The sequence below is a fragment of the Mobula birostris genome, chromosome 32 (genome assembly GCF_030028105.1).
Source record: "Mobula birostris isolate sMobBir1 chromosome 32, sMobBir1.hap1, whole genome shotgun sequence".
In the NCBI taxonomy this organism is placed as follows: domain Eukaryota; kingdom Metazoa; phylum Chordata; class Chondrichthyes; order Myliobatiformes; family Myliobatidae; genus Mobula; species Mobula birostris.
Genome location: NC_092401.1, coordinates 6,647,519 through 6,661,652, shown reverse-complemented (window position 1 = coordinate 6,661,652; position 14,134 = coordinate 6,647,519). Strand labels below are relative to the sequence as shown.

Sequence of the window (14,134 nt, the reverse complement as noted above, 5' to 3'; positions counted from 1 at the left end):
AAAGGTTAAGAATTGAAGGTCAAGCACAACTCGATCAAAATGAAAGAGAAACCTGTGATTAAACCATAACAAGCTTGGGGATTTCTGCCTGTTGAAGATAGAACCATGGAGTGGGTTATGGTGGTAGAAGAAAGTGGTTGGGTGAAAGCTGGCCAGAGTTTTAGAGGTTCAAGGAGTATTTATCAGAGGGTTGAAAATTGTGTTAGTTTATCACAGCAGATGGGGTGAATTCCACATTTGTAATTTGGAAGAAAGCTCAGAACACTTGAGAAAATAAAGGAAGCAAGAACAGCTGTGACAAGATGGGAGTACAAAGAGACTGGCTGCCCATCTGACAACAAGTTACAAAACATTTAGAAATTAGAGAATGGGAACAGGTTAACCAGCTTAAACACTGAATGCCTGCAAGAAAACAAATCTCAAAATTTCAAGATTGCACATGGTGACATAAATGTACTTTGATAATAAATTTAATTTAAACATAATACTGCCAACTCTCTATCTCAATCTCATCCTTACAGCTGACCAGCAGTTGGGGATCATTTATTGTATCCAGTGCTCCCAAAGTGGGCTCCTCTACACTGGTGAGACCCAACGTAAATTAGGGGACCGCTTTGTCAAGCACATCCGTTCCATCCACCCAAAGCAGAATTTTCCAGTGGCCAACCATTCTAATTCCTATCCCCATTCCCATTCTGACACATCAGTCCATGGCCTCCTCTTTTATCACGATGAGTCCGCCCTCAAGCTGGAGGAGAAACACCTCATATTCCTCCTGGGTACCTCAACCTGATGGCGTGAACATCGATGTCTGCTTCTAGTAATTTTTTCCCTCCTCCTTCCCTCTTCTTATATTCCCTGCTCCAACCTCTTACTTTTTCTCACCTGCCTATCAAATCCACCTACTGCCCCCTCCTTCCCCTCCCCCCACCATTTTATTCTGACGTCTTCCCCTTACTTTCCAATCCTGATGAAGGGTCTCGGCCCAAAACATCAAATGTTTATTCCTTTCCACAGATGCCGCCTGACCTGAGTTCCTCTAGCATTTTTATGCATGTTGCTCTGGATTTTCCTCATCTGGAGAATCTCCTGTGTTTTTGATTTGCAGCTAAAATCAAGCTGTGTTTTGAATGTCTCCATGAAATTTCCATGCACCCAAAAGATCAGTTACTTCACTGCTAAGGGGAGAAGTACTACAGAGGGAAAACTAATATTGAGCCAAAGACAGCAGCAAAGAATACTCCAACATCATGCCAACTTTTCATTGGCAACATGGGACTTACAAAGCAATACACACAAAACGCTGGAGGAACTCAACAGGTCAGGCAACATCCACTGAAATTAACAAATCGATGTTTCAGGCCAACTTGTGGTTACAAAGGCGCTACTGAACACTTGCAAGCTTTCTGGTAGTTAACAAGATAAGAGATCTGACTAAAAACATCACTAAAAAATATCTTTTCTGGAGCAATTTGTGCTAAATTATCGCCACAAACAGTGAAGGGGCAAGCAAGTTTGGGGGATGAGCTGAGATTGCTTGTTGCAGATGGAGTTCTGATACCCATACAACTGGCCCAGGTGTGACGTTAGATTGCTCTTGGTGCTGAGAGAAGTCAGGGCCTGGGCAGAGTGCTTCAGTACCCATACAAATAGCCCAAGTGCAAGGTTAGATTACTCTGGGAGCCAAGGTGACTTGAAGAGCTTGAGAGCAGCTTCGGGCTGGGTGGCAAAATCTGGACCCGGAGCGAAGTCACTGAGCGGCATGGTCTAGGCCCAGGTTCCTACTGTGAGGTATGATTCGCTGTTTAGACAATTTAAACACCAGACCAGATTGAAGGCAAGAACCAATTTCTCTCCTTCTCCACGATGGTCACTCCTCTCTCTATGGTGCTGAGTCTATGAAGACTGCCCTGGCTGTGTGCTCCACGTCCACTAATATAATCAACTGATAAGTGAGGCTCTGGTCCTACTCCGGGCTGCGGATCTGAAGACTCAATTTTGGTTCAGAATGTTGTTGTTCACTTTAATTATTTGTATGATCTGTATTTTTTTCTTCCTCTTGCACATCAAGTGTTGGTCTTTTATTTTTATTCTTTTTTTTATTTTATTGGGTTATTTTGGGTTTCTTGCTTTGTGGCAAGCAAATCTCAAGGTTGTATAATTTATACGTTCTTTGATAATACATGTCCTTGAACCAAGATCCTTCTTCAAGCCTGGAAAGAAAGGGGGAAGAAGGCAGAATAAAAAGGTGGTGGGGGTGGGGAAGGGGGAGGAAATTAGCCATAAGGTGATAGGTGAAACCAGGTGAGTAGGAAAGGTAAAGGGCTGGAGAAGAATGAATCTGATAGGAGAGGAGAGTGGACCATGGGAGAAAGGAAAGGAGGACAGGCACAGCACCAGGGGGAGGTGACAGGTAGGTGAAAAGAGGCACGACGCCAGTGAGGAATACCAAAGAGGGAGGGACAGGTAATTTTTTTTCACCAAAACAGGAAATTGATGTACATGCCATTAGGATGGAGGTTAACCAAACAGAATACAAGTTGCTGTTCCTCCACCCTGAGGGTGACTTCATCGTGGCACAAAAAGCAGCCATGGACTGACATATCGGAACAGGAATGGGAATTGGAATTAAAATGTTTGGCCATCGGGAAGTTCTGCTTTTGGCAGATAGAACGGAGATGGGACTTCCAAAGTTAATCTCTCAAGCAGTAGCTGGCAGTAGTCATATACCATCTGAATAAGGAAAAAGTAGAAAGGTATATTTACCAGAACTGTGTAGACTTATTGACAGCCAGAGGAAAAGACAAAGGCATGAATCGGGTTAGCAATGAACAGAACAACTGCAAGAGGGGAATAATTTAATTGCTAGGTACAGTGGAGAGTGAGTCACAATCGACGCACTTGTTATTGCTTTGCAAGTCATCGAGCTGCACAGACAATAAACCATCTGTACAACTCTGAAATAAATGAGAAAGCAAATGAGCTACGGAGAGTTTAGCTAAAGAAGATCAAAGATAACTGATCCAAACAAAATCTGGGTCACCTTAGACTAGTGGAATTCAAACATACAGTGATGCTAGAAAGCTTGTGAACCCTGTAGAATTTTCTCTATTTCTGCATGAATATGACCTAAAATGTGATCAGATCTTCATGCGCCTGAAAACCAAATAAAGAGAATCCAAATAAATAAATAACACAAAAAGCATTATACTTATTTATTTATTGAGAAAAATGATCCAATATTACAATAACTTCAATCAAGTGTTTCCGGAAACTGTTGATCAGTCCTACACATCGGCCTGGAGGAATTTTAGGTCATTCCTCTTTAGGAAACTGATTCAAGTCTGGGATGGTGGTGGGCTTCCTTGCATGAACTGCTTGCTTCAGGTCCTTCCACAACATTTCTATGGGATTAAGGTCAGGACTTTGACTCAGCCATTCCAAAACAGGTATTTTCTTCCTTTTAAACCATGATGTTGTTGACTTACTCTTGTCTTTCAGATCATTGCCTTGTTGCATTATCCAACTTCTATTAATCTTCAGGTAATGTACTGTTACCCTGGCATTCTCCTGTAAAATGTCTTGATACAATTTCAAATTCATTGTTCCCTCAATGATTGCAAACTGTTGATGCCCTGAGACAGAAAAGCAGCCCTAAACCATGATGTTTCTATATATTGGCAAGACCCGACGCAGACTGGGAGACCGCTTTGCTGAACACCTACGCTCTGTCCACCAGAGAAAGCAGGATCTCCCAGTGGCCACACATTTTAATTCCACATCCCATTCTGACATGTCTATCCACGGCCTCCTCTACTGTAAAGATGAAGCCACACTCAGGTTGGAGGAACAACACCTTATATTCCGTCTGGGTAGCCTCCAACCTGAGGCATGAACATTGACTTCTCTAACTTTCGCTAATGCCCCCCCCCCCCCCGGAACACCATCCGTTATTTATTTTTATACACACATTCTTTCTCTCACTCTCCCTTTTCTCCCTCTGTCCCTCTGACTATACCCCTTACCCATCCTCTGGGTCCCCCCACCCCGTCTTTCTCCCCAGGCCTCCTGTCCCATGATCCTCTCATAATCCCTTTGCCAATCACCTGTCCAGCTCTTGGCTCCATCCCTCCCCCTCCTGTCTTCTCCTATCATTTTGGATCTCCCCCTCCCACTTTCAAATCTCTTACTAACTCTTCCTTCAGTTAGTCCTGACGAAGGGTCTCGGCCCGAAATGTCAACTGTACCTCTTTCTAGAGATGCTGCCTGGCCTGCTGCATTCACCAACAACTTTGATGTGTGTTGCCCAAACCATGATACTCCTTCCACCATGCTTCACAGTTGGGATGAAGTTTTGGTGTTGCTGTGCAGTGCACTTTTCCCTCCAAACATAGCAATGTGCATTTCTGCCAAAAAGTTCAACTTTTATCTCATCTGTCCACAGAACATTGTCCCAGAAGCATTGCAGAACATCCAAGTGGTCTTCTGCAAACTTGAGATGTGCAGCAATGCTTTTTTGGAAACAGTAGTTTCCTCCATGGTGTCCTTCCATGAACACCTTTCTTGATCAGCAGCATTTCTTCTTACAGTGGACACATGAACAGAGACTTTAGCAAATTCTAGAGATTTCTGCAGGCCTTTTGCTGTTACCCTTGGGTTCTTTTTCATCTCCTTCAGCATTGCACATTGTGCTCTTGGTGTGATCTCTGCACGATGCCCACTCCTAGGGAGAGTAGCAACAGTACTGAGTTTCCTCTATTTGTAGACAATTTCTCTTACGGTGGATTGTTGGACACTCAGGTCTTTAAAAATGATTTTGTAGCCTTTTCTAGCTTCATGCATCTCAACAATTCTTCTTCTAAAGTCCTCTGAAAGTTGTTTTGATCGAGGCATGGTGCACATAAACAGATCTTTTTTGAGAAGAGCAAGCTCTGTCAGTAACCTGACTGTGTGCCTCTTTTTTTTTTAGGGCAGGGCATCTCTACAACCTGCACCTCCAATGTCATCTCATTGATTGGAACACCTGACTCTAAGTAGCTTTTGTAGAAGGCATTACCCCCAGAGGTTCACATACTTTTCCAATAAATACATATATTTTTCTCAATAAATAAATTAACAAGTATAATGCTTTTTGTGTTATTTATTTAATTGAGTTCTCTTTATCTACTTACAGGACTTGTGTGAAAATCTGATCACATTTTAGGTTATACTTGTGCAAGAGTAGAGAAAATTCTACAGGGTTCACAAACTTTCTGGCACCACTGTAATTCACTTGCTGCCACATTGATTTAGTTACCAAATGCTGTCTCCTTACTGTCTTCTTATATAAATCAAAAGATTTAACTAAGAAAAATCTTACTGGCACAACTTTGGTAACAAGATTAGATGCATTTTGGGGGTGACACAGAAGACTCAGCATACGGGACATGGTTTGATATTCCTCTCAGCTTTTGATTTCGAGCTTATCTGTGCAAGGTCTATAATTGTGTCTATCCCAAGGCAGAGAGGACCTTGTAGAGCCTCCACCATCACATATTCCCTTCAGGCTAGCAATAGAGGATAACCCAAATTCTCTGCCAACCACAGATGCTGCAAGATGCAGAAAAACAAAGTTGGAAATTTCCAAAGCTCATGAAAAACTAACCAACTTTGAAGTGCAGGCAATGTTTGCATGAAAACACAATAATCAATCAATATGTGTCCAAGAAATAATGAGCAAGACGCCCAAGTACCTGGTGGACACCAAGTAAACTCTCCTGCTTCTTTACACCTATCCAAACAGCAAAATAGTATCTTGCTTAAACATCTGACATATAGCACCTCTAAAGCACACCAGTTCCTCAGGATTGCAGTTAAGTAATAGTTGAATGTCCTATTAATTAAATCCACAACCTCTTGGCTCAAATGAATTATATTGTTGAGACAAATCTGGAAAAATTAGCGGAGGAGTCGAGCAAATGGTTTCGAGCTTGACGAAACTAAATAAATCAACATTCAGCCACAAACCTTCCTCATTCTGCATGTCAGCTTTCTGCTATGAAAAAGAATCTAAAATTTCATGCATAATTAACCCGCTCGTCTGTTATGTAACTAGGATAACACAACTCAGATCGAAAGTGGCACACGTTGCATTTTGGCAAGTTAAACCAGAGAAGAACGCCAAGTAAGATGCGGCTGTGGAGAATGTTGCAGAATAGAGACAGGTATATAGTTCTCTGAAAGTAGCAACACTGGTTGACAGGGTAGTGAAAGTGGCATTTGGCATCCGGCATCCTTGCTTTTATTGGTCAGGCATGAGTACAGGAGTTGCGATATCACACAGCAACTGTACAAGTCACTGATGACCACACTTGCAGTCTAGCATACAGTCTGACCAGCTTAGGAAGGACGTCATTAAGCTAGAAAGGATCATGAAAATGCTACCAGAACTGGAAGGCTTGAATTATAAATAAAGGCTGGGGCATTCTTCCCCAGAACATCAGAAGCTGAAGGGTGACCTTGCAGGGAAAAGAAAACTCATGAAGAGTAGACAGGTGGATGATCAGTCTTTTTTTTCCCCTAGCGCAAGGGAATCTGACACGCGAAGACACAAATTAAGGTAAAAGGCGAAAAGTTTGAAAGGGACACGAGGTGTAAATTTTTTCACAGAGGGTGGTGGACATATGGAACAAAGTGCCAGCTGAAGCTTTAGAGGTGGTTACAATTACAATCTGTCTATCCAACTAAACAGGTACATGGATTTAAAGGCATTATGGGCCAAACACAGCTGAATGGAGTAACTCAGGCATTTTGATCAGCATGGAAGAGCTGGACCAAAGGGCTTTTTTCCTTATTGTATAACTCCGATCAGAAAAGTTAAAAAATATATTTGAAAGTTATCAGTGTTAATAACTAGAATGTGAAAATAAAAAAATTGGATTGGTGCATCTGTTTGTTTCATAGCTGTCATGGACTTAATGACCCACAGGTCCTGTTTCCATGCTGTAGAATTCGATAGAAAATTTGCATCATCACCATCTTACCAGTTTTGTTTGGAATAACGGCTCTGCTCCAAAATGGGAAGCAGGGTAAATTTCATTTTTATTAAAAAGATGCAAATACTACTAGCAAAGACAACATATATTGTCCCTTCCTAATTGTTGCTTGAACTCAGTTCAGCAGCTTGCATTAGCTCTGGTCTGTACTCAAATCAATTAATGCGGCAAGCCTCAAGATTCAGGATGATCAATGTGTACCAGTTTCAGGAACTGTGTCTCCTCTGGTGATATTACTGCAGGTGAAGGCATAGTGTGGGGTTAAGAAAGATGGTATCAAACGGTGCAGGACAAGTACAATAGAAGTGAAGCATTTGGGTTTCAGAATTAACCCAGACATCACAATGGCAAAATATTGTCAATTCATCCAGTAATTGATTGGTGCTTTTGGACTACGTTCTAATCTACATCAATAAAGAAAGCTGTTATAAACTAACAGCCTTGGGTTCTTCACCAGGCAAAGAAAGGATGACATGTAATTATTCTGTAACTGCTGCCCACATCTACCTCTTCTGCTGCTAACATAACAATATATTACAATAATTTTCTCCATTTCTAAAGAGAAATTATTGAAATTTTAAGTGCTTTTCTACAAAATTGCTTTTCCTCAACAAGTATTAGACAGTACAAGTTGATATGCATTTTTCTAACAGCTGTACAATTACAGACAAAAGACACATTACAAATATAGTTGACTCAAATAAATCCTAAACCATAACATGTCCCTGATGCCATCTTACCGTCTGTACATATTACAAAAGTGACAAAAGCAATTATTCGAGGATCGGCATTAAGACATGCTGTTTGGAACTGAACAGATATTTAACCCAATGTTCAGCTATCTAATGCTCAATATGTTGACAATCACATTGTCAACAGCTCTAAACAAATTCAGTAACTTCTACTCTCTAATCTATACATATTAAAAAAGAATAGGAAAAACAAGAGGAATGTTGTAAATCATATAAATTGCAGTTTACTCCTACTTCCCCCCCACACCACATGATTAGACAACACTTAACTATCAGTGAAGTAGCAAGTTGGATTTTTGTAGTTGCAATGTAATCAATCAACAAAGACAGAATTACAACTTTTCACTCAGATCTGGCTCACCACAATCTATTTTGGTCCCTTTACCATCTTGGAACTACAAATGCAACATCCAGTAACAGAGGAGCTAAATTTTTGCCAACAAAGCAATGGTAGGACCTTCTGCTCAATTCCACCTTCCTGAAATAACTCTGTTCAAAAGCTCTCAATTTAACCTCACTCCTGGCAGCTATCCGAGAGTGAATCAAATTATTCATAAACCTGGTCTCCCACCAGAACCTCATGTCAGTCGCATGCATTCCATCTCCACAAATGCTCAACCATCCAACTATCTCAGCTCACTTGCTTCTTCATAGTGTTATCTATGCCTTTGTTACCTTTAGACTATTCCAACGCACTGGTCACTGGTATCCCTCAACCTATACTCAATAAACCTGACGTCATCCAAAACTCTGCTGTCCAATTCCTAACAAGCACCAAGTCCCATTTACCTCTTCCCTAATAATTAAAGATGCATACTAATACTCAGTTAAGCAACATCTTGATTTTAATTTTATTGACTTTTTTTTTGCAATTTCTTCCACGCTCTCCCTAGTTTTAATCTCCAAAGTTGTGATTCAGGATCAAACGTCATTTGACAATATTCCCAATGCTTCCAAGGGAATCTTGAGAAATCAATGGTGCTATGTAAATGGAAGTTTTGTTAATACTTAAGAGAAAAGATCTTCAACATAAAAACTGAACACATTCTGCAGCAAAATTTTTTACTTGCTTCCAGAGATTAATTCACTCTTAGCTGACTAAATTCAAAATATCGTTTTCTGTTACCCCCTACATAAGTATATAAATTGATGGCAATTTGCTCAATATAAGCTATACAGTCTTAACATAGGTATGTACTCCACAACTGACATATCATTTTGTATCTTGAATTTTACCCACTGCATTTTTCTTTCATTTTTACACATTTTCTTTTTTCTCTCTATCATATAATGCATTGTACTGCTTCTAATTTAACTAGAAGTTAACTAATTTCGCAACATATGCTGGTAATATTAAACCTGATTCTGAATTTTCCAGCATACTATTATCTATTCTACAAACGTAATCACTAAATAAAACGGTAATTGGTGAGGATTAGCCGTGTTTCTATATGATTCATGCTGTCAAACAGTTACAACAGTATTGCACTATCCGTCCCCTTCTTCCCCACCCCGCCGTACTCCATCCGCGCTATCTGATGCATTTTCTAATCTCTATCACACGTATTTGTTTACATTTTGTTTCCTCTGATAAGCGAGACCCTCTTATCTCCCTTTCGACAGAAAGATCGTTTTAATTTCAATTTCTCTACGCATTTGTCTTCAGACATTTACAATATTCACGTGCATTTATTATCTAAATATGACTCACTGCTCCAGCCCATTATCTGCCCATAGCCTCATCGTGACATCATCACTTTCTACTATCCGCCTGATTTCTGTAAACTCACGATTCCTCACAACAGCGTCTGACCCATTTCTGCGCTCCCTTTACATATTCCGGGCTTTGCTGCTCAGCACTAGTGCCGGGGGAAGCTGTCAGGACGAAGGACCGCCACAGCTGTACCTTCACTCCCGGGTTCCACAACTTCGGCCGCTGGTGCTGGAGCCGGTGGCGAGGTGCCCGGGGCCTTTCCGCGACCGGGCCCTGGCAATCCTGATTCTTGACGGACCTAACGTCGACAGCTCCCTCCGACAACCTCAACGACCATCCTATACCATCGCTGGAGCCAAGCACGAATGTCTAGCTCAGCCGTGTCGCGCCTCTTCCTCGGTCTCCAGCACCGCTGTTCCTCTCACAAAACTCCCTTCACTGGCATTTCGCACCGCCCGCCTCCCGGAACTGACGACACACATATCCAGGGCGAAACCTCGCGCCCATGGCATGCCGGGAGTTGTAGTCGTTGAAGACACTCCTGGATCCAAATCGAGTTTATTGTCATTTGTACAGATGCAAATGGAAGAACTTACCTGCGACAGTACCACAGGCACATGGAATTAGAAACACAACATTCACAAGACAAGCATGAATTATATGCATTTTTACAAGAATGAGCACGATTAGAAAGTGGTAAAAGTTGTATAGAGTTCTACCATGTTCAAATGATTATCATAGGCATAACACACAGGGTATAAACGCCATAAACATTTACTTTTCGCATCACCACAGTATTTTACAGACATAGACTAGTACATACAAAATGCTGGAGGAACTCGACTGTTTGCTCTTTTCCATAGATGCTGCCTGGCCTGCCGAGCTCCTCCAGCATTTTGTGTGTGTTGCTTTGGATTTCCAGCATAGTACGGTACAGTGCAGGTCTTTCAACCCACAACGTTGTGCCAACTTTTTTTTTTAAACCTATTTGAAGATCAATTTAACCCTTCCCTCCTACATAGCCCAACATTTTTTTCAATCATGCATATGCCTTAGAATCTCTTAAATATTCCTAATATATCTGCCTGTACCACCATCCCTGTTATCCTTCCTCCCCCTCCCCTAATTCTTTATAATCACCTTAAAATTATGCCCCTTGTTTTACCCATTTCTACCCTGGGAAAAAATCTCTGGCTATCTAATCTATCTATGCCTCTTATCATCTTGTACACCTCTATCAAGCCTCCTCTCATTCTCCTTCACTCTAACGTAAGCAAATATAAACTTAAATTGACATAAATTACACATAACTTACACAGCAAAATAATCAACAAGAGAAAAAGAAACATAGTCCGAGATAATTTAGGGTTTTTCAGGTTGGTTCAAGCTTGAGGTCAAGCCAGCTCATTCCATTATTGTCCATTTTCCCAGGATACCCAAAAAACCTCGAAATCTTGAGCTTGACTTACTGTGCAAGGTGTTGATGACGTCTGTTGCATTTTCACATATAACATGAGAAAATTGTCATCTTCTTGTGCCTTAGTTGTGCATATCAGAACAAGGGTGAAGACCCAAACCATGTGCTGGAATCATAAGGACACAGCCCCTTTGACTCAAAATTCTGCCAGGGATCCATACCATAGCTTGTTCCCAAACACCCAAGACCCCATACAGAAATTACTGGCCTTCAACTTCTCTCTTGCAAGTGCTGAATGATTGAATCACACAATCTGTTGCTGTGTGCCATTCAGCTAAGTCTTCTAATATACAGAAACAAACTACAGCAAATTCAGAGAGAATCACACTATTAATGCATCTATTATTTTACTTGCAAGGGGAGGTATACTTCCAGCCTAGTTATGTCTGGAAGAATAGCTCCGATCTTATGTTTCAACCAAAGCACTTTTATACTTCTTTCACAAGAGAACAGCAATTAGGATACTCCATTACATCCCTCCATTATCTCATTCTGACATTTGATCTTGAGAAGCCCAATCCTGTTTCTCTCTGTTGTCGACTCTGGCCATAAAACAAATCGCTGATCATGAAAAACAACATCCTCCCATAAAACACATAGGCGTGCAAGCTTTCCCATGCAAACCAGTAAAGCGGCTTGGGATTTCATAGACAAGAGAAAATCTGCAGATGCTGGAAATCCAAGCAACGCACACAAAATGCTGGAGGAACTCAGCAGGTCAGGGAGCATCTGTGGAAAAAAATACAGTCGACTTTTCTGTCACATTACATTTTACAAAAGTTACAAATTCAAAGGGACTTCAGAGTTACAGATAGATTTCCACACTGTTCATCATGCGACAAACCAATCTCCACCTAATACTGATACAAGTACCAACTTTACATCAAGAAACTTCTGATCCCATTGATTGGTGTGCCAAGTTGAACATTAAGTTACGCCTTTCTCTCAGCTCCTCTTCAGGTGCCATTTACCTGAGATAATCTTAACTGGAAGGTTTTTAAAATAATCAGGAAAGACTTCAACATCAATTACAATCCAACAATAAGGGGCAGCACAATGCTCTGCAGTACAGGTGACCTGGGTTCTATTCCACCCGCAGCCTGTAAAGAGTTTTTACGTTCTTCTGTGGGTTTCCTCTGGGTGCTCCAGTTTCCTCCCATGGTCCAAAGACCTACCAGTTGGTAGGTTAATTGATCATTGTAAATTACCTCATGATTAAGCTAGCATTAAATTTGGGAATTGTGTTGGTGCGTGGCCAAATGGTTAAGGTGTTTGTCTAGTGATTTGAAGGTCACTAGTTCGAGCCTTGGCTGAGGCAGTGTGTTTGTGTCCTTGAGCAATGCACTTAACCACACATTGCTCTGCAACGACACCGGTGCCAAGCTGTATGGGTCCTAATGCCCTTCCCTTAGACAACATCGGTGGCATGGAGAGGGGAGACTTACAGCATGGGCAACTGCCAGTCTTCCATACAACCTTGCCCAGGCCTGCAACCTGGAAACCTTCCAAGGCGTAAATCCATGGTCTCAAGAGACTAACGGATGCCTAAAAAAAAATTTGGGAATTACTAGGTGGCGTGGCTCAAAGGGCCGGAAGGGCCTATTCTGTGCTGTATCTCAATAATTAATTAATTAATTAATTAATTAATTAGATAGATAGATAGATAGATAGATAAACAATCTTTGAGTCTGCTAACACATCCCCAAGATGTTTCATAGGAACACTTGTCAATTAAAATTTGATAGAGATATCCAAGACATATCACCAAAAACTGAATCACAGAGAAATGCTTTAAAAATAAAAGCGATAGGAAGGTTTAGAATGGAATTAGGGCCAAGGCAGGTGAAAGCACACCCACTAATAGTCCAACAGAAATCAAGGACTCACAATTCAGATTTGGAGGAAACAGTGACTTTTACTGGAACACAATCTCTGGATGGCATATTTGATGTCCCTGGTAAAATGGATACAATAAAATAATTAGCTGTCTGGATTCTGTAGGATCATGTTTTCCTGAATAGCTATGGGCAACAACATAGCCACAAGTGTTGAAGAAAGATGATGTGTTTTTTATTTCCCCAAAGCATGTCACTTTGCGTTGGTCAAGCAAAAGTATACAACTGCAGCATTCAGGGTTATACAACTGAGAACTAGACAGACCAATAACAGAGATTCCTTATACTGGGAAGTTCCACTGCAACCAGCCTCAGAGCCAATGCGTTGTGACTTTCAATGATGCCCTTGATCTGATTATATTGTGTGCAAAGATATTGCAGGCAAAGAGACGCAAGGTAGATAATATTCAAATGGATTCATGGGAATTAATGATCAGATGAGGGAATTTGATACCTACATTACTGCATAAAACTTTTAAATTTATGTCAATTACACAGTAACCTTGTGGAATCTGGAACAAAAGACAGCATTATATTTGACCAAACCAGAGTAGACCGTTTTCGTGAAAAAAAATATTGCTACATTTGAAAGATATAATAAAAATAATTATTTTGATTAGCCTGAAACAATTGAGTGCATAGTGATGACCACCCTAATGTTATAAACTTCTTTTTCAAATAAGTAAACATAACATTACGATCTGCAGATCGAGAGCCCGAGGCGAGGGACTGGCTGGCCCAGCTCACTGCTCCACCACTCAGCTCCGTGCTAAGCTGTGCTGCACTATGGGACTCTCTTTGTGAACTTCAGTTCAGGAAGCTATCTGCTCATGGATATTGTTTGCATGATTTGTTTGCTTTTTTTTCCTCTGCACATTGAGTGTTCAATTAAATTTAAATTTTTAATATTTACTATCGATTTGTACTCCAGGGAGCACGAAGAGCAGAATCAAATATCGCTGTGATAATTGTACGCACTAGTATCAATTGTTTGGCGACAATTAAAGTATAAAGTTCGAAGGTCTTTTTTTTAAATAGGTTCTTTTGGGCTTCTTTGTTTCGTGGCTGCCTGATGAATCTCAAGTTGTATAATGTATACATACTTTAATAAATGTACTTTCAACTTTGAACCTGAGGAGTTTCTTATGATCACTGACAAGAATTTCAGCATGCAGCTAAAAAAAAAAAACAGGTGGAAAACTGCAGAATTATGAACTTGCTGACCCCTTTTAGTAATGGCATGATCAGGGAACATGATAGAA

General features: G+C 40.8%; 1 protein-coding gene across 2 annotated transcripts in view; it reads right to left on the bottom strand.

Annotated features, from left to right (window-relative positions):
* Positions 1-9,956, bottom strand: part of tyk2 (tyrosine kinase 2) — a 144,899-nt gene extending 134,943 nt beyond the window's left edge. For both annotated transcript variants that reach the window (XM_072248369.1, XM_072248368.1), the window contains exon 1: positions 9,693-9,956. The gene's annotated coding sequence lies outside the window, so the exon portion shown is untranslated. The remainder of the gene's footprint in view (positions 1-9,692) is intronic.
* Between the last annotated feature and the right edge of the window lie 4,178 nt (positions 9,957-14,134).